General features: G+C 40.0%; 1 pseudogene across 1 annotated transcript; it reads right to left on the reverse strand.

The window, feature by feature from the left end:
- Window positions 1-2,346: 2,346 nt before the first annotated feature.
- On the reverse strand, window positions 2,347-3,868 carry LOC128932012 (keratin, type II cytoskeletal 8 pseudogene; annotated as a pseudogene). Its single transcript, XR_013533133.1, has one exon. The product of XR_013533133.1 is annotated as a keratin, type II cytoskeletal 8 pseudogene (transcript).
- Window positions 3,869-20,113: the final 16,245 nt, after the last annotated feature.

The following is a 20,113-nucleotide window of genomic DNA, read 5'->3' on the forward strand; positions in this document are numbered from 1 at the left end:
AGCCCGATAGGCAGTGTATGCGCATGCGTACACCCTGGGCGCGCGACCCCGCCCCCTCCCCCTTACTCCCGGGGACTTTGCGCTCCCCGGCCACACCCCCTCCCTCGCCAACGCCTCCGTTCTGCCGATGGCGGCCGCCTTCTCTTCTCGCGAGATTAGAGACGATCGTGAGACCGGAAGTCACCTTCTTTTTCCCACCCTCAGTCGAAGTCCAGGGTAGTGGACGGTTCCTGGAAAGAGGCGGAGCCTGGAGCCTCAGAGCCCGCCCTTTCTGAGCTGCCCTCTGGGAATTTCTTAGAAAGGTGCCGCGAAGACTGAGGGAAACTGTAGAAGTGCGCATAGACCTTAGTGGTTGCGAGTACGAAGGAGCAGCCAAGCTGCCAGCAACGTGCTACTGCTGCCTGACAACGGATTTATGTACCTATACAGCGCCTGGGAATTTCCTGAAGGAACATAGAAACAAAATATCTGCAAAGTCAAGCCAGACATTTAATTTCAGATTCTCACGTTTTTGATTTTTTTAAAAGTTATTAATAAAATTATCAGTTTTAAAATGGGGTTACATAAATAGACTGGCACAGGTAAGAAGCACATCTTTATCACCACCTGTTCTTTAGAATGGCCCCAAATTAAAAGATAATACCAAATGTTATCAAGGATGCAGAGCAACTGGACCTCTGCTATGTGGGTGGTGGTAATGCAAAATGGTACAACCACTTTGGAAAACTTAGTCTTTTATTACAATGATATACTTGTTGTATGATCCAGTAATTGCCTAAAAATTTACCTAGGAACAAAAACATATATTCATACAGAGGATTGTGCAATAATGTTCATACCAGCTTTGTTTTCTTTTGTTTTTATTTCTGTTTGAGACGGAGTGTCACTCTTGTTGCCCATACTGGAGTGCAGTGACATGATCTTGGCTCACCGCAACCTCCAACTTTCAGGTTCAAGCAATTCTCATGCCTCAGCCTCCTGAGTAGCTGGAATTACAGGTATATGCCACTACACCAGGCTGTTTTTTGTATTTTTAGTAGAGACCAGGTTTCACCATGTTAGCCAGGCTAGACTCGAACCCCTGACCTTGGCCTCCCAAAGTGCCAGGATTACAGGCGTGAGCCACCGCATCTGGCCCAGCTTTTTTTTTAATCAAAAACTAGAAACAACCCAAATGTCCATCAGCTGTTGAATAAATAACTTGTGGCATATCTATACAATGAAAATAATTATCAAGAGGGATCAACTACTTGACATGCAACATGAATTAATTTAAAAAATATATTGAGTAAAAGAAATCAGGCAAAGCACAGTGCCTCATACCTGTAATCCCAGCACTTTGGGAGGCTGGCTGGTGGAGACATTGGGTTGTAGACCAGCCTGACCAACATGGTGAAATCCTGTGTTAGAGACAGAATGCTTCTTCCTAGGTACCACAAGGAAAAATTAGCATTCAGACAAAAAGCTATCTCAGCAAGGCAATTTTACTTTCTGCAGAAAGGGTGCTCCCATCAGCCATCTTGCCATGAGAGTACAATGAACAAAGGAAAGGCAGGCATATTTATTTCTTACACATTGGGTCCTTATTGCTGTGTCTGATCTCCATTGGTTGGAGCCAGACCTCACAATCTAAACTGAACCCGATTGGCTAACAACTTTAAACTTTTCTAAATAAGTAAAAGCAATGGAGAACAAAGGAAAAGAGGAAATCTAAATAAGGAAGGGGCATAGACTGTGAGCTGGGATATGCCTGTGAGCATGTCCAGCACAGATATCTTGGTTAAAGTACAAGGACATAGAATGTACTATGTGCCTATAAGCATGTCTAATAACTACATAGGATAGGGCTTAACAAAGAGTTGTTAGTAAAAAGCAAAACACTTTGAAGTTAGTTTTTAAAACAAACTATTATTTTTAACATTTATTTTTATTATTATTTAACAAGAAGGGAAACTTTAAAGAGGAACTTTTTACTTTCTACATCCTGTCTTTACTAAAAATGCAAAAAAAAAAAAATAGCTGGGCATGGTGGTGTGCACCTGTAATCCCAACTGTTTGGGAGGCTGAGGCAGGAGAATCACTTGAACTTGGAAAACGTAGGTTACAATGAGTCAAGATCATGCCATTGCAACTCTAACCTGGGCAACAGAGCAAGACTCTGTCTCAAAAAAAAAAAAAAAAAAAAAAAAGAAAGAAAGAAAAAAGGAAAGAAATCAAATGCAAAAGAGTATGATTCCCCAAGTGAGACCCCAAACTCTTAAAAGACATCTATAGTGACAGAAAACAGATTAGTGGCTGCTCAGAGCTCAAGAAGAGACTAACTTGGATAGAACTGGATTTGAAGTGATGTAAATAGTCTGTTTTTTTATTAAGGTAGTGCCCGTGTGGGTGAATACATTCGTAAAATTTCATTGAAGTTTGCACTTACAATATGTACATTTTATTGTTTGTAAATTGAACCTCAATAAATTTGGTTTAAAAAATAAAAAATGCTTATCTCTCTTACAGAATAATGTATTTCCCAAGGGCAGAAGGTTTGCCGGTTTAATGGAAGCTGTGTTCCCAGGACTTAGCGCAGTGATCGAACAGCTCGGTGTTGGCACCCTTAACAGCCAGCAACCCACGCTGCTTGGCATCTGCGATGGTGGCCTCCAGGAAAGCTCTCTGGCCTTTGAGGCCCTCGATCTCAGCCTGGAGCCAGCTGATGTTAATGTTCATCTTGGATATGTCAGTCTTTGTACCCCACGGGTCATCCCCATGCTTCCCAGCCACCATCTGTAGCTCCTCATACTTGATCTGGTACATGCTCTCAGCCTTAGCCCAGCTGCGGTTGGCGATCTCCTCGTACTGCGCCTTGACCTCAGCAATGATACTGTCCATGTCCAAGGAGTGGCTGTTGTCCATGGACAGCACCACAGACGTGTCTGAGATCTGGGACTGCAGCTTCTGGGTCTCCTGTTCATACAGCTGCCTGAGGAAGTGGATCTTGTCAGTCAGCCCTTTCAGGCGAGACCCCAGCTCTACCTTGTTCATGTAATCTACCTTGTTCATGTAAGCTTCATCCACATCCTTCTTGATGAGGACAAATTCATTCTCCATCTCTGTACGCTTATTGATCTCATCCTCATACTTGTTCTTGAAGTCCTCCACCAGTCCCTGCATATTGCCGAGCTCCGCCTCCAGCTTCAGCTTCTCCTGGCCCAGAGTCTCCAGCTGCTGCCTAAGGTTTTTGATGTAGCTCTCAAACATGTTGTCCATGTTGCTCCGAGCCATCTGCTGCTGCTGCAGGAGGTTCCACTTGGTCTCCAGCATCTTGTTCTGTTTCTCCAGGAACAGTACCTTGTCAATGAAGGAAGCAAACTTGTTGTTGAGGGTCTTGATCTGCTCCTTCTCCTGGGTACACACAGCTTGGATGTTGGGGTCCACCTTCAGGTTAAGGGGGCTCAGCAGGCTCTGGTTGACCATGATGGTGGTGATGACTCCCATGCTGCTGGCCCCACCATAGCCTCCGCCCAGGCCACCCCAGAAGCTGCCGCTGCCCACTAGGGAGAAGCTTGAGGACCTGATTGGGGCACCGGGCCCACTTGTGTAGGAGCGGCTGCTGAAGGCCTGGAGGCCAGAGGTGGACACCTTGTAGGACTTCTGGGTCACCCTGATGGACATGGTGGAGGCAGGCGGGCTGAATCAGGTGGAGATTCCAGGAGGAGTGGAGAAGCTTCTTCTTGAATTCAAAAGTTTTTATAAGAAACTCCTCTCATCTCTGTAATAGATTGAGTAACTTCTCTTATTAGTAAAGCTGTTTCTGCAATGTCCTTTATCTTACGCAGCTGTGGCTATGTCTCTAGGCAAGCACAAAGCATCGCTTCTCTTGTTTGTATAACTGTGGGTTTGTTTTAGGTAAGCCCCCCCGCCACCACTCCCTTTGCAGGTTCCCACCATGTATATGCCTGAAAAGGGAAGGAAACTTTTCCCTGGGAGCTTGCTATTTATATAACAAACAAAAGGCTTCTGTGCTGGACCCTGTCTGCTTATCTGTCTGCATGTGCAGCCTGAGTTTTTTTTCTAGGTTGTTTTATTTTTGCCTGTTGCTGTGACTTTTCAGGCAGGCCACTTCTGCAGTCTGAATTTCCTCCAACTGAGTCTTCCTTTCCTTCTCCCTCATCGGTACTGTTAATTACCATTAATTGCCACTGTTAATTAGTCTTATTGTTTTGTTTAAATAACATTTATGTAACAGAAAATTAAATGATGCAGAATCTATAATTTCAAATAAATCTCGATTAAAATAACACATCATATGTCAGAATTACCTATGGAGGTTTTAAGAAATCTTCAAGTCCAGGCCTCACCCTTGGAGAAGGCTACAAAGTGGGTCGGGACCCCAATATTTCTAAAAGCCTCTTCAGGTATTTCTGATGTTTGCTTCCAGTTGAATTACTGACTTTAGGTCAACTGGGGTATTTTGGGTTTTGGGGGACTGTGGGAAACTTTTCTCACAGATTTACTAAGAGTAGCAAAAAACTTGGCCTCTGGCTTTTTTAGAGCTTGTCTCGGGCTTTTTTCCCCAGTGAAGGATTTTTTTCCTTCACTGACTCATTGATATTTGGCTTCTTCCCTGGGTCTTTCCAGGGGTCTCAGACTCTGTAGCCTTTGGGGTCTCAGAGGCTGGCAAGGCCTTTCTCTTCTTCCTGCCAGGTGTGTTGGGATCAAGACTCTTTTTTGGAGACTTCCATCTATAGCATGTTTTTCCATCTGTACATTTTCATTAGCTATAGTTTTTCCTATGATTGCCAGTTGTAGAATTTCATCTTCTGATTCATTTGTCATTTTAACTCAGGCTCTTCCTCTGCCACATTTTTTCTTCTCAGGCTCTCGAGTCTGTTTCTTCTTTTTTTTTTTTTCTTTTTTTTTAAGGAAGGGATGAAGGAAGGGAGGAAGGGAGGAAGCGGGGAGGGAGGGAGGGAGGGAGGGAAGGGAAGAAAGGAAATCAAGCAATGAATGAGACATTGCCGACCTGGATCTAGAGGTTTACAAGTTGATTTCTTTTTTTTTTTTGAGAGAAGTAAAGAAAAAAAAAAAAAGTAAAGGAGAGGAAGAAAGAGGAAGAGAAAGAGGGAGAGTAAATGGAAATATTGCTTTATTTTGAAAAAAATTGGGTATTAATAATGGCCAATCAATGTTTCGTTTAAACTAATGGGTAGGTGTGATGTGGTATTGACAAGAATGTATATTTTGTGTATTTGAAGTGGAGAGCTCTATAAATATTTATTAAGTTTACTTGTTCTGGATCTGAGTTCGAGTCCTTGATATCCTTATTCATTTTCTGTCTCATTGAATTTAAGTCTCCTATCTGGGTGTTAGGATCGTTAGCTCTTGTTGTTGCATTGATCCTTTTACCACTATATCTTTGTTGCTTTAAAATCTATTTTATCCGATACAAGAATTGCAACTCCTGCTTTTTATTTATTTATTATTTATTTTTGCTCTCCATTTGGTTGGTAAATCTTTCTCCATCCCTTTGTTTTGAGTCTTTGTGTATCCTTGGCATGTTAAACAGATCTGGATGTAACATGCCGTTGGGTTTTGGCTGTGTCTTTTGATTGGGAATTCAGTCAATTTAAATTTAGGGTTACTGCCATTTGATGTTGACTGGCTGTTTTATCCATTTGTTGGTGTAAATTCTTCTTTATGTTGGTGCTCTTTACTTTTTGGTGTATTTTCAGAAAGGCTAATACTGGTTGTTTCTTTCTGTGTGTAATGCTTCTTTCAGAAGCTCTTGTAAAGCAGGCCTGGTGGTAATAAAATCTCTGAGTTCTTGCTTGTTCATAAAAGATTTTATTTTTCCTTCAGTTGTGAAGCTTAGTTTGGCTGGATATGAAATTCTGGGCTGAAGGTTCTGTTCTTTGAGGATGTTGAATATTGGCCCCCACTCTCTTCTGGCCTGTAGAGTTTCTGCCGAGAGATCTGCTGTAAGTCTGATAGGCTTGCCTTTGTGGGTAATCTGACCATTCTCTCTGGCTGCCCTTAGTATCCTCTCCTTCGTTTCAACCCTGGTGAATCTAACGATTATGTGCCTTGGGGTTGCTCTTCTTGAGGAATATCTTTGTGGTGTTCTCTGTATTACCTGGGGTTGAGTGTTGACCTGCTTTGCTAGTTTAGGAAAATTTTCCTGAATAATATCCTGAAGGGTATTTTCCAGCTTGGATTCATTCTCTCCGTCGCATTCAGGTACACCTATCAAACGTAAATTTGGTCTTTTCACATAGTCCCACATTTCTTGGAGACTTTGCTCATTCCTTTTTATCCTTTTTTCTCTAATCTTTTCTTCACGTTTTATTTCATTAAGTTGGACTTTGACCTCTGATATCCCTTCTTCTGCTTGAACAATTCGAGTGTTTAAACCTGTGCATACTTCTCGGAGTTCCTGTATTGTATTCTTCAGTTCCATTAATTCACTCATACTCCTCTCTAAGTTGTCTATTCTCAATAGGAGTTCATCAAACCTTTTTTCAAAGTTCCTAGTTTCTTTACGTTGGGCTACAACATGTTCTTTTAACTCACTGAAGTTTGTTATTATCCATTCCTTGAAGAGTGATTCTGTCATCAGGAGGCGCTCGTTCTCCATCAAGCCTTGTTCCATTGTTGATGTGGAACTGTGATCATCTTTAGAGGGAGAGGCGTTCTGACTTTGAGTATTCTCAGCTTTTTTACGCTGGTTTCTTCCCGTCATTGTAAATTTATCCTCCTGTCGTCTTTGAAATTACCAACTTTCAGATTAGGTCTCTTGAGTGGATGTCCAGGTTGTTAGCTCCCAGGGCCAGAGCAGCGGCGTTAAAACTGATGGTGCTTTTCTGCCCAGGATTCTCCTGTTGGGCTTCCTTCTTGTTTCCGTAGTAGGCGACTCTGCCTTCCCGGGGCTCCAAACCTCGGTCAGAAGGGGAACCGGGGCCGGGCGTGGTGGCTCAAGCCTGTAATCCCAGCACTTAGGGAGGCCGAGGCGGGTGGATCACGAGGTCAAGAGATCGAGACCATCCTGGTCAACATGGTGAAACCCCGTCTCTACTAAAAATACAAAAAATTAGCTGGGCATGGTGGCGCGTGCCTGTAATCCCGGCTACACAGGAGGCTGAGGCAGGAGAATTGCCTGAACCCAGGAGGCGGAGGTAGCGGTGAGCCGAGATCGCGCCATTGCACTCCAGCCTGGGTTACAAGAGCGAAACTCTGTCTCAAAAAAAAAAAAAAAAAAAAAAAAAAAAAAGAAGGGGAACCGGTCCTGTTTACTCTGCGCCGAGCGCTGCCGCGTTGAGGTGCCGGCGGAACCTCTGCGCCGATCACGAGTCGCACTGGCGACTCGTGTGTTTCCACCACTGGGGTATCTTCTGCTCCGTGAGCGACCAGACTTTGTCTGAAAGTGTGGCGTCCTCTAGTTCTCCGCGCCTTCCCTGAGAGCTGCAATCCTGGGATGTTAGCGATCGGCCATCTTGGATCGTTCTCCTGTTTCTTCTTTAATTCTGGTTTCTTCAATGCAATGCCACCACTTTTAGGTCCCATGTAATTTTTTTCTTTTTTGACACGGAGTCTCACTCTGTCACCCAGACTGGAGTGCAGTGGCGTGATCTCAGCTCACTGCAACCTCTGCTTCCTGACCTCAGATGATCTGCCAGCCTCGGCCTCCCAAATTGCTGGGATTACAGGCATGAGCCACTGTGCCTGGCTTATTATTTTCTTTTCTGTTTTTAGGACGTTCTATATATTAACTCTTGATTGAAGCCACAATTTCTATAAGGCAGTGCATCATTTTTCCTTTTTACTTTTGTATTGGCTATGTGAAAGTATTTTTAGTCAAATTTGCCAATAAAGACTTCATTTACAACTTGAGGTATTATTGTGATCTCATAAGAAAATGATGCAAAAGAAGTGAGCTTCAAATGGCCTGCTGAGGAACCCCAACATTTAGAGGTCAAGTAGAGAAAGAGGACCTAATAAAAGACTCAGAGTAAAGAGCAGAAGAAAAACCAGAAGAGTGTGATTCACTGAATGTGAGAGAGACATTAACTCCCAATTATTAACCTAATAACAAATCAGATACATAATATTTAATGCATAGTTTTCTTTTAAAAAATTTTTTCCAAATCACTTTTACATTAATAAATAATTTTCAAGCAGTTTCCTGGGGTCTAGCAATATGTGAATTTTTTACTAAAAGAAATAACTACATCTATAGACTTCTTACGTTTCATCAATGAATTGTCTAATGGATGATACCGAAACCCTTAAGTTTCTGTCAAAAGAGAAGTGAGCATAAGACAAATATCAACCATTTGCAGATATAATATCAAAGTAATAAATTTAGGCTGACCACGGTTGGCTCATGCCTATAATATCGGTATTTTGGGAGACTGAGGCGGGAGAATTGCTTGAGTCCAGGAGTTAGAGACCAGCCTGGGCAACGTGGGAAAGCCCTATCTCTACACAAAACCAAAACAAACAAACAAACAACAACAAAAACAAAAGCAGAAAAATAATTAGCCAGGCATGGTCGCACATACCTATAGTCCCCACTACTTGAGAGGCTGAGGCAGGAGTATCACCTGAGCACAGGAGCTCAAGGCTGCAGTGAGCTGAGATTGCACCACTGCACTCCAGCCTAGGTGACAGTGAAACCCTGTCTCAAAAGTAAATAAATAAATAAATAATAAAGAAATTGAAAAGTAGAAAGCATAAATATTGAAAAGACTTATGAATTTGATAAACTTTAGGTCCTATTTGAAATAAACTATAAACAATTTGAAGTTATTGAATGAATTTCAGCACTGATCAGATATTTGATGATGCTAAGAAATTAAAATTTTCAGATGGCATAACGACATTATAGTAACTTTTTAAAAGATTTGTGACTTCAGGAGAGCCATACTGAAATACTTATGAGTGAAAATATATGATGTTTGGTATTTGCCTCAAAATCATTTAGTGGGGCTGGAGGTGAATGAATCGAGGGAATAAGATTCGTTGATAATTGTGGAAGATAGTGATGAATATAAGAGTTCATCTTACTGTTCTCTTTACTTTTGTATATATTTAATGTTTGCATAGTAAGAGTTATCTAAATGGGGCTCGGTAGCTTACACCTATAATTACAGCGCTTTGGGAGGCTGAGGTGGGGGGGATCGCTTGAGCCCAGGAATTCAAGACCAGCCTGAGCAACACAGTGAGATCTTTTCTCTACAAAAAATCTTAAAATTAGCTGGATGTGGTGGTGTGGCCTATGGTCCCAGCTACTCGGGAGGCTAAGGCGAAAGGGTCCCTTGAGCCCAGGAATTCTAGGCAGCACTGAGCTATGATCACACTTCGGTCTGGGCAACAAAGCAAGACCCTGTCTCAAAAAGATAAAAAAGTTTTCTAAAAGGGAAAATAATAATCAAATTTTGGTTTCTGTTGGCTTTATCTCACTGAGGGAGAAAAGAATCATTACTCTGCTGTATTACCATTGTCCCAGCAATATGAGTAGCGTGGAACATTGCAACAGGTATGTTGCTACAAAAAACATGTTGGTGTGGAAACCGCAAAGTAAATTGGGGAATTTAAAGTCATCTTTCCTTAAATGCTACATCAAATAGTTACTGTTCAGTGACTTAAATTCTTTCTTAGTGCTTATTATAATTTTATTATAGAATATATTGATATATATTTTATAGCAATACATATATTGCTATAAACCCAATATATGTTTCAATAGAAAAGGTAGCCATGCATATCAGCAAAACTATCAAGATCACCCATGATTTCATGCTCAGAAATGACTTTTGTTCATATTGTTTATTTTCCATACCTGGATTTGCTTTTATTCATTTAAAAAAATTCTTGCTGTGTCTACGGTTTCCTATTCTATTTTAACTTCAGAATGGATTATATCTTTCACATTAGTGAAAATTATTCTAGACCACTCAAAAACAAATATTTCTCTCTCACTTAAGATTTTTTAAAATCTCTCTCATATCTGAGATTATTTCTCTTTTTGATTTCTGATCTTGTCAATTTCATTCCCCAACCCTGTGTCCCCCACCATTAGGCTTGTAAGAAGCTTGTTTAACTCATAAGATCTTTCTCATTGGTGTTTTTCTTAAAAATTAGGTTTTTATTTCTTAATTCTTCTTGTATGTTTTCTAATTTGTTAATGTCTTATTTTATCTTTATTAATACCTTATTAGGCTGTTTCCATAGTCCTCTCCTAATTTCATAAGAGTAATTTGTTCCTTCAATTTTTATCATTTGTATTTAATAATGTGGCCATTGAGACAATAAAGTTTCCTTGTAAAGGCTTTGATTATAAAATATTGCTATTTCCACTGACTTCTTGATTTCATCTCTCTCTTAAGCTCCCCCTTGATCCAATGACAATTTTGAAGTATTTAAAATGTTGAGGGGTCATCAATATATTATGCATTTTGAATTTTATTGGCTAATAACAGTTAACGTCCTAAAGCACTGAAATTTCCTGATGATATACTAAAGTATGAGTCTATTTATTTTGTTAGGCACACAGTGGACCCTCTGAATGTGAAAACACACCTTTCATTTCCAGGGAATTTCCTTAAGTTGCATTTGATGTTATCTAATCTTTTTCCTCTGTTTTCAACTTCTAGAAATCTTACTATTCAAATGTCAGATTTCTCTAACCGATCCTCCATTTTTTATTTTTATTTATTCATTTATTTATTTTTGAGACAGAGTTTCACTCTTGTTGTCCAGGATGGGGTGCAATGGTGCGATCTTGGCTCACTGCAACCTCCACTTCCAGGGTTCAAGCAATTCTCCTGCCTCAGCCTCCCTAGTAACTGGGATTACAGGTGCCTGGCATCACACCCAGCTAATTTTTTGTATTTTAGTAGAGACAAGGTTTCACCATGTTGGGCAGGCTGTTCTCAAACTCCTGACCTCAAGTGATCCACCCAGCTTGGCCTCCCAAAGTGCTGGGATTACAGGCGTGAGCCACCGATCCTTTGATTTTTTAAATATTTTTTTCTATTTTAGATGTTTTTGCTTTATTTACTAGGAGATTTTTTCAATTATATTCTCTAACCATTCTATTGAGTTTTCATTTTTACTATCACATTTTTAATTTCCAAGCGCTCTTTTTTGTTCTCTGAATGTTTCTTACTATAATACAAAACACTGCTTGTCTTCCACATATGCATTATCTTCTCATCTCTCATATATTAATGATAATTTTGTCTTATTCCTGAATACTTTATTTCCTCTAAGTTTTTTTTTTTCTAATTATTTCAGTCTCTATCTTTCATATAGAGACTTCTTCAGTCTGGTGATTCTTGGCTAGAAGTTCATGGGGTTCCAAAGAGTGGATCTAAGGCTCTGTGCTTATGGTAGGGGCTTGTCAAATGTTTGCTTCACTGTTGGGAGAGCCAGCTGGGCCGTTTAGTTGGTGAATCTCTCATATCATTACTTTGGGGTCCTGTGTCTTGGGCTGCTTCACTTTCTCAGAAGAGGTGCTTCTGCTCAGGGATCTTTATGTATGACCGTGCAAACTAGGCATGATTCCAGGGGATGTCATTTACATAACCATGTCTATGAAAGGTTTCTGAGAAGCTGTGCCCCTTAGCCCTGCCCTAAAAATATGCAAGCTGCCAGCCATTTGGAGTGGAGGAAGAAGGTTGGGAAGTGGTAGGGTAGCGGGGTGGAGAGTTGGGGAGTGGAGAATCTCAACATCCAATATTATTTGTTTCACTTAATTCCCTTTTTCATAAGGTATCCCAACTCTTGTCTGTTCTAGTGTGTCCTTCCTACCCCTTACTAGCCCTGCCCTGTCAGAGGTTTTCTCTCCACTCTTGCCAGCCATCTGCAGACATAGAAAAGGCTCAGTCATAAGCCATATGGAATCAGGGAGATGTCAGGTCCTGGTGCTTCTTAAATACACTCTCTTGTTTCAACCTCACCCTAAATTCTGCCTCTGGTGGTACCTGGTTCCATCAGTTCCTGAGTCGTCTGGGCAGTTCTGTGGTACAGAAGAGAGAGAAGATTTATGTTGTGTCTGATCAGATCATCAGCCCTGAGATAAAATGTAAAACATGTGGTTTTCTGGATTTCCCACCACTGGTTAATGAGTCACCCTTCCCGAATGGCTAAGTCAGTGCCCCCCTCCATCTGCCTCATCCCTTTAAAGGTTTGGTTTTTCTTCACCCTTCATTTTGTCCTCGTGCCTTTTATAGAGATTAATAACTTTGTTCAGTTCTCCCTATTTAAACAAGTTCTCCTGAACATGCTAAATCCCAGTGTCCTCATTTTTTAAACAGACTTTGCATTGCTTAAAGTTTGAGAATCAGATAATTTGATGAACCTATATAAAATGACATTATATAATAATTTTCCATTTTCTGATATCTCAGTTATTCAATTCCACTTGACCACATTATCTAGAGGCTATTTATCTTGGTACTGAAAGTTAAGTTCGAGTACTTTACTTTTGTCACATTCATGGTTGCTGTTCCCATTTTTAAATTTTTTTTAATTTTTACATTTAATTTTTGTTTTGTTTTGTTTTTGTTTTTTTAGAAACAGGGTCTCACTCTGTCACCTGAGCTGGAGTACAGTGACTATTCACAAGTGTGGTCATAGCTCACTGCAGTCTCAAATTCCTGAGCTCAAGCCATCCTCCTGCTTCAGATTGCCCAGTAGCTAGAACAATAGGTGCATGCCACCACACCCAACTTGATCCCATTTTTAAATATCTTTGAGGAGAAGACCTACTACCATCTCTTTGAAAATGCATTCCAGAGGATCCCTTGAGCCCAGGAGTTTGAGGTTACAGTGAACTATGATTTTGCCATTGCATTCCAGCCTGGGTGATGGAGCAAGACAAAGAAAGAAAGAAAAAAAGAGAGAGAGAGAGAGGGAGGGAGGGAGGGAAGGAAGGAGGGGAGGGGAAAGGAGGAGAGAGGAGGAGCAGAGAAGGGAAAGAGAGAAAGAAGAGCAGGAAGAATGGAGAGAGAGAATGAAAGGGAGAAAATAAAAAAATTTATACTATTGACTTGAGTTTATAAAACTATTAAGGCACTCCTGCTTCAGAGTCTGTACTTTACAAGTACTCCAAGAAAAAAATCATTTCAGGTTGCCTGAAAAGCAGCCTTTCAGATACTTGAAGATTTATGTTGTGTCTGATCAGATTGTCAGCCCTGAGATAAAATGTAAAACAACTTTTATTCTAAAAGAAATGGAAACAAAAGTATAGATGCTTGCACGAGACATAATCTTTTAAATTTCTCTCTTTATCCTTTAGTCATGCTTTTTTAGAAGCTATAAAAAATCATGTTTACCTTTTAGAAAGGAAATATGAAATGCCCTCTTAATCCATGCAATCCTATACATGTTATATCTTTGGAGAACTTTGTCAAAGTTAAAAAAAAAAAGTAGAGATTTATGAAGATAATTTTATCATTTATAGAATGGTATATTTCCATCCTTCTGTGTCAGTTGTCCTTAAAATATATTTGAAAACAAATGAGATTTATACTCATTATTAAGTGGGAATATATCATGTGAAGTTGAGACTAAGAATATGACTCATTCAAAACTTGAAGGAGTAACTAAAAAAGGATCCAAAATGAAACCTACTGTAACAATATTTCTTATCAAATGATTGCCAAAATAATTTGAAAATAATCCAGATAAAATATTTTGGGAAGTGTTGGGGGAGAAAAAAAATCCTCTGGTACAAACTATGATTAGTAACATTTCCAGCGCTTCTCAGCCTTTTCCTCCTTAAGGATGTTTGGGAAGTAGGATTGCGGCAGAGATGCCAATACATGAAATTTAGAATTAATGAAAATTATAATAGCAGAACATGAGTGCTGGGATATTTGGAGTTATACTAAATAATTCCAAGAAACATCATAACTTCTAGATTCTACTAGAATCTAAGTTAATCAAGACATACCCTTCTGTGCACATATTACAATGAAAACAGAGACAACTTAGAAGACATCTGCAAAACATTTGCTGCTCAACCTTTCTGGAAATTAAAGAAGACTAGAGAAGATATTAAATGGCTATTTCTTAGGATTTCTGTATGGAACTTTTACTTCTGCACATCATATTTGTTCTATTGATGACCAACTACATTTATGTTTCAGAAACTTTCTTCACAACATAGACCTCAAAAAATGATTCCTCGAATCTTTACATGGTGCTAGAATTTCTCTCCTCCAGATGAAAAAAATATAAAGCAATATTACCTCTTTTACTCTGAAGTCCATAACTGCATTCCAAACTCTACTTACTTTTCCATTCTGATGCTTTTTTATTTATTACTTATCTAACTCAACAAATATTTATTAAGTGCCTTTTTTGTACCAAGTACTCTTCTATGCAGTGGTGATATCTCTGTATAGAGGACAAACAAGATCCCTGATCCTACAGAAATTAAACATAGAGAAGTTGTCCTGGATTTTACTACTAAAATAAATCTAAGCAAATTGGAAATAATTCAGAAGAAAGAAAAGCAGAAAAAAGTTATTCCGCATGAACAAAATTATTGTTAGCATTTTGGTTTCTTTGTTTCTAGTTTTTTCATTTTTTCTCTCTGCCAAGACATTTGTTGTTTTATTTTGTTGCTTTCCTTCGTTGGGTGTGAATGTTGAGGGGCTCTGTTTAACATCTGAGACCCTATGTTCTTCTGCTTATGAACATGTGCCTATGTAACAGCATAATCTTCACTGTCATCATTTTGATAGGGCATAATATTCAAACATTCACTTTTCCTTGAGATTGTTATTTGGGTAGGACCCCTGTCTTAAATTCACACGGCCCATCCCTAAAAATAACTGGTCTCTGCTAGGGTTTGTTAGGAAGGCTCCTTATATTCCAAAATCCTCTTTTAATTTCAGGCTTCCTGACCAGAGGTCACTGGGTCTACAACACATGTACACAGAGAGGAAATACATGTTTATGCAGCTGCTCGGTGCTCTAACACACTTTCCCATGGACATCATATGATGAGTTACGCTTCCATTCCCAGGCCAGACCTGATCATGAAGGGCTCTTTTGACCTATGATGTACACACTTACAGTAAGCTTCTTCAGAAATGCAGCTGGTTTTGAGTCCCAGAATCGTAAGCTGAGCCATTGTTATCACATTGGTACTTGGTGAAAACATGTTCAGCATTACAAATAATGGCCATACAAGTGAAGTTTTGGAATACAGCTTATTTATGAAATGGTAACTCACATAGCAACACTATTTTTTTTCTTGGTAAAGGGAACAATCGTTAATGGATAGAATCGATTGCGTTCGCCCATTTATTTTATCCGGATACAAGGCAGCTGGGTTGTCTAGATGTGGAAAACAAAATCTCTGGATTTAGTGACATTCAAAATACTTCATTCAATAAGATCTGGCATGCAGACCTCAAATCCAAAATGCACTATTCATGTGCAGAAAGCAATCTAGGTTTCTGATGGTATACAAAAATAAAGGTATGCACCTCAATTAGTTTCTGATTTCAAAAGAGAGTGGTACATATTAACAACTAACTACAACATGAGCCAGCATGAAGCAGAGTGTCACAAGAGTGGTGGAAGCTTTTAAGGAAGTCCAAAGACAACCCAAAGAATGGAAGTTAATTTTTGCAAGTCATATATCTAATACAAGACTTGTATATAGGACATATAAAGAGCTATTTCAGCTCAATAATAAATAAACAAGTAGCCCAATTTAAAAAGAAGCAAAGGATCTTAATAGGCCATTCTCCAAATAAGAACTAGAGATGGCCAGTATACACATGAAAAGATACTTGACATTAGCCATCAGGAAAATACAAACGAGATACCACGTCACACCATAAAATCATTCCATAATTGTTATTATGGAATAACAATTGTTGGTAAGGATGTAAAGGAATTGGGACCCTTGTATGTTGCTGATAGGAATGTAAAATGGCACAGTTGCTTTAAAAAGAGTAGTGGTCCCTCAAAAGGCTAAAACAAGCCAGGAACACTGGCTCACACCCATAATCCCACCACCTTGGAAGGCCAAGGCAAGTGGATCACTTGAAGCCAGGAGTTCAAAACCAGCCAGGGCAACAAAGTGAGACTCGGTCTCTGCAAATACCTTTTTAAAAATTAGCCAGGCATGGTAGTGCACATCTGTAGTCCTAGCTATTAAGGAGGCTGAGGCAGTAGGATCACTGGAGTCCAGGAGTACAAGGCTGCAAGGCTATGATCCCACCACTATACTCCAGTCTGGGCAACAAAGTTAGACCCTGTCTCAAAAAAAAAAAAAAAAAAAAAGGAAAAGAAAAGAAAAGAAAGGAAAAAGAAAGCTAAACATATGTTACCATATAACCCAGCTATTCTACTCGTAGGTATATATCTGAGAGAAATAAAAATGTATGTTCACACAATGTGTACATGAATGTTCAGTTAAAAGAAAAACTTTAGACAAATTAAACTTAGAGTTTAATTGAGCAAAGAACAATTAGCAAATCAGGCTCTGGGGCTGCCACATGGTCACATGACATTTATGAACAGAAAAAAGAAATGTTATATAAGAAACAAAACTGAGATAAGGAAACAGGTGGATTGGTTACAGCTCTGCATTTGCCTTATTTGAACATGGTTTTAACAGTTGACTGCCTGTGATTGGCTGAAACTCAGAGTCTGTGATTGGCTCTGCACTACTTCTTACAAGTAGGTTACAGTGCCTTTATTCATAAGAGTCAAAAAGTGAAAACAACCCGAATGTCCATCAATTGATGAATGGATAAACAAAATGTGATATATTCATACAATGGAATATTATTCAGCAATAAAAAGAAATGAAATATTGATACATGCTAGACCATGGATGATGAACCTTGAAACTATCACGTTCAAGAGAGACGAAGCCAGTCACAAAAGACCACATCATTATATGATTCCACTGATATGAAATATCTAGAGGAGGTGAATCTCTAGAGACAAAAGGTAGATCAGTGGTTGCCTAAGGTTAGGGGAGACAGAAGGTTGGGAGTGATGGCTAAGGGGCACAGGGTTTCTTTATGAGGTAATGAAAATGCTCTAAAATAGATTGTGATGATGAGCTCACAACTCTGAAAATGCTACAAGCCCTTGAATTGTACACCTTCAATAGGTGAATTGTATGGTATGTGAGTTACATCTTAATATAGATAGCTCTTTTAAAAAAAGAAATTGGCCAGGTGCGGTGGCTCATACCTATAATCCCAGCGCTTTGGGAAGCTGAGTGGGAAGGATTGCTGGCGCCCAAAGAGTTGAGGCAGCAGTGAGCCATGATCGTGGCACTGAACTCTAGCCTGGGCGACAGGGAAAGACTGTTTCAAAAAAAAAAGTGTGAGCATGGTCAGGAGTGAGAATGAGGAGTGACTGTAAGGGGTCATGAGGGATCTTTCTGGGAGTAGTGATAACTTCACAACTTCATAAATCTACTAAACAGTATTGAGCTGTAGCTATGGTATGTGCTTTATACAGCAATACAAATTTTTTTGTTTTTGTTTTTTAAATTAAGCTCTCAGAGGGCTTGGGATTCCAGCTTGGACAGGCAAGAAACATTCTTGGTCAGAACCCAAACTCCTGGAATAGTCCCAGATGCAGAAGGTCTGGAGGGCAGCATATCTTATGGTCATCCTGGTACCATTGGAGGGATTTGTGGCCACCCATGAGGCTCAAAGGCAGAGCTGCTAGCAATAGTATCTCATAAGTTGCAGCTAACCAGTCATATGTTGATTTCAAAATGGGTAAGTGGCAAAGAATGGGCAATTTGGGAAAATCTACATTTCTCCTGGCTCCATCTGAACCTCCAGAGCACAGGGTAATGAAAGTTTTAGAAACCCTCCAGGTGACTCTGATGTGAAGCCAAAGCTGAGAATCACTTCTCTAGAGAAAGCCAGCTGATATGGTTTAGAGGTTGGTCCCCTAAAAATCTCATGTTGAAATGTAATCCCCAATGATAGAGGTGGAGCCTGGTGGGAGGTGTCTGAGTCATGGAGGCAAATCCCTCATGAAATGCCTTGGTGTCATCTTCACGGTAATGAGGGAGTGAGTGAATGAGAGAGAGAGAGAGAGAGAGAGAGAGAGATGCTGTATCTCTTTAGGCTGACACACATTCACTCAAACTGATGCTACTTTCTCTTTCAAGTCATTAGATGGAAGAAACAATTTCCTATCCCAAACAATGTGGACTGGGTGTGACTTGCTGTGTCACACAAATGAGCAAACGTCACTTGACTTCTACCTTGATTTCTGAACAGCACACAAATGAAAAAGGAAGGAATGAAGCAGCTTATGGCAAGAGAAGATGAGAAAGATCAAGTTGTGAGGTGAACTCATACCTCTTTCATTTTAGTAAGGAGGCATTATGACTATGGCTTTTAGCAGATTAAATAGTGAATATGCATTTATAAATGAAATTTTCTATGAGTCTACTAGATCAGGAGCCATGAAAGCAGAGCTTTTCAAATCAAGAGTGCATCAGAATCACCTGAATTGCTCGCTAACATGTCCTGCTCCTTCCCCAAATCCTGATTCAGTAGGTCTAGGGTGAGGCCCATGACTTTGCACTTCTAACAAGCTCCTACATAAGGGCTTGCTTCGACCACACCTCAGCCCTCTGCTAGAAGGCAGAATCTGCCTATACCTCAAGGAGTCTCACATTTAATAAGTGCACAATATGTTCAAGACCCAACATTAGCCACTTAGAAAAGAAGAAACATAATCTGTTTTTAACAGGTTCATAGTTTGTAGAAGCAAAAATGTAAATAATTTCTGTCTTTTCTCAGCTTCAAATTTATTAGAAAACTCAAATAGGATAAATAGAATTTTGACACCAAGGAAACATTTGCATTCAAACCCATGACATTTTTAATAAATGTGCTCCCTGATTACATCGGCAAGGGTCAATTTCTGTCATTTATAACCAGAACCACGGAATCTCTTTCCTTATTTTGAGGTGTGATTGAAATGGAAAGAAGTTCAGTTTCTTCCATTTAGGGAAAGTTAATAATATGGGGAAGATAATAAGAGCACCCATTTTTTAGTATAATTGGAAAGATTAAATAAAATTATATATAGAAAGCTTGAAACATAAAGAATTTATTTTTAACAATGTCTGGCACATAATAGATGCCTAAATCTTAGCACTTGGAACTGATTGCATGGGAAAGGGGAAGCAAGAGATTATAGCTGCTGGTGGAATTCTAAAGAATCACTTGACCAGGCGTGGTGGCTCTCGCCTATAATCCTAGAACTTTGGTTAGGCCCAGGTGAGTGGATCACTTGAGGTCAGGAGTTCAAGACCAGCCTGGCTAACATGGCAAAACTCCGTCTCTACTAAAAATACAAAAATTAGCTGGGCATGGTGGCAGGTGCCTGTAATTGCAGTTACTTAGGAGCCTGAGGCAGGAGAATCGCTTGAACCTGGGAGGTGGAGGTTGTAGTGAGCCGAGATTGTGCCAGTGCATGCTAGCCTGGGTGACAGAGACCCTGTCTCAAAATAAATAAATAAATAAATAAATAAATAAAGAGTCACCTACCTGAGGCCAGGGGTGCACTCACTGATGTCCACAATGGCAAGAGGATAAGGGGACCAAATGCATTGTGTCAGACAGGAGTATAAAGGGTTCCCCAAAGAAAGAGATGGAAAGCACAACTTGAAATTTCAGCCACAAAACTTAGCAGACAAACGAAAACAGAAATACACAAAAAGGAAGCAAAATATGTATTCTGGACAACTCCTGGAAACACTGCTAAATGCAACCTATTCCTTAGCACCAAATGCAACTTGGAATGGCGTTGGGTTGCCTGCTTTTAAAAGGCATGTGCCAAGTAAGGCAAGGTGGCTCACATTTGTAATCCCAGCACTTTGGGAGGTCAAGACAGGCAGACTGCTTGAGCACAGGAGTTTAAGACCAACCTGGCAAAACCCTGTCTCTACAAAAAATACAAAAATGAGTTGGGGCATGGTGGCACAAGCCTGTAGTCCCAGCTACATGCGAAGCTGAGATGGAAGTGTTGCTTAAGTCCAGGAGGTTGAGGCTGCAGTGAGCTGTGATTGCACCCTGGCACTCCAGCCTGGGTGACAGAGCAAGAC

This window comes from Callithrix jacchus, chromosome 1 (genome assembly GCF_049354715.1).
Source record: "Callithrix jacchus isolate 240 chromosome 1, calJac240_pri, whole genome shotgun sequence".
Classification (NCBI taxonomy): domain Eukaryota; kingdom Metazoa; phylum Chordata; class Mammalia; order Primates; family Cebidae; genus Callithrix; species Callithrix jacchus.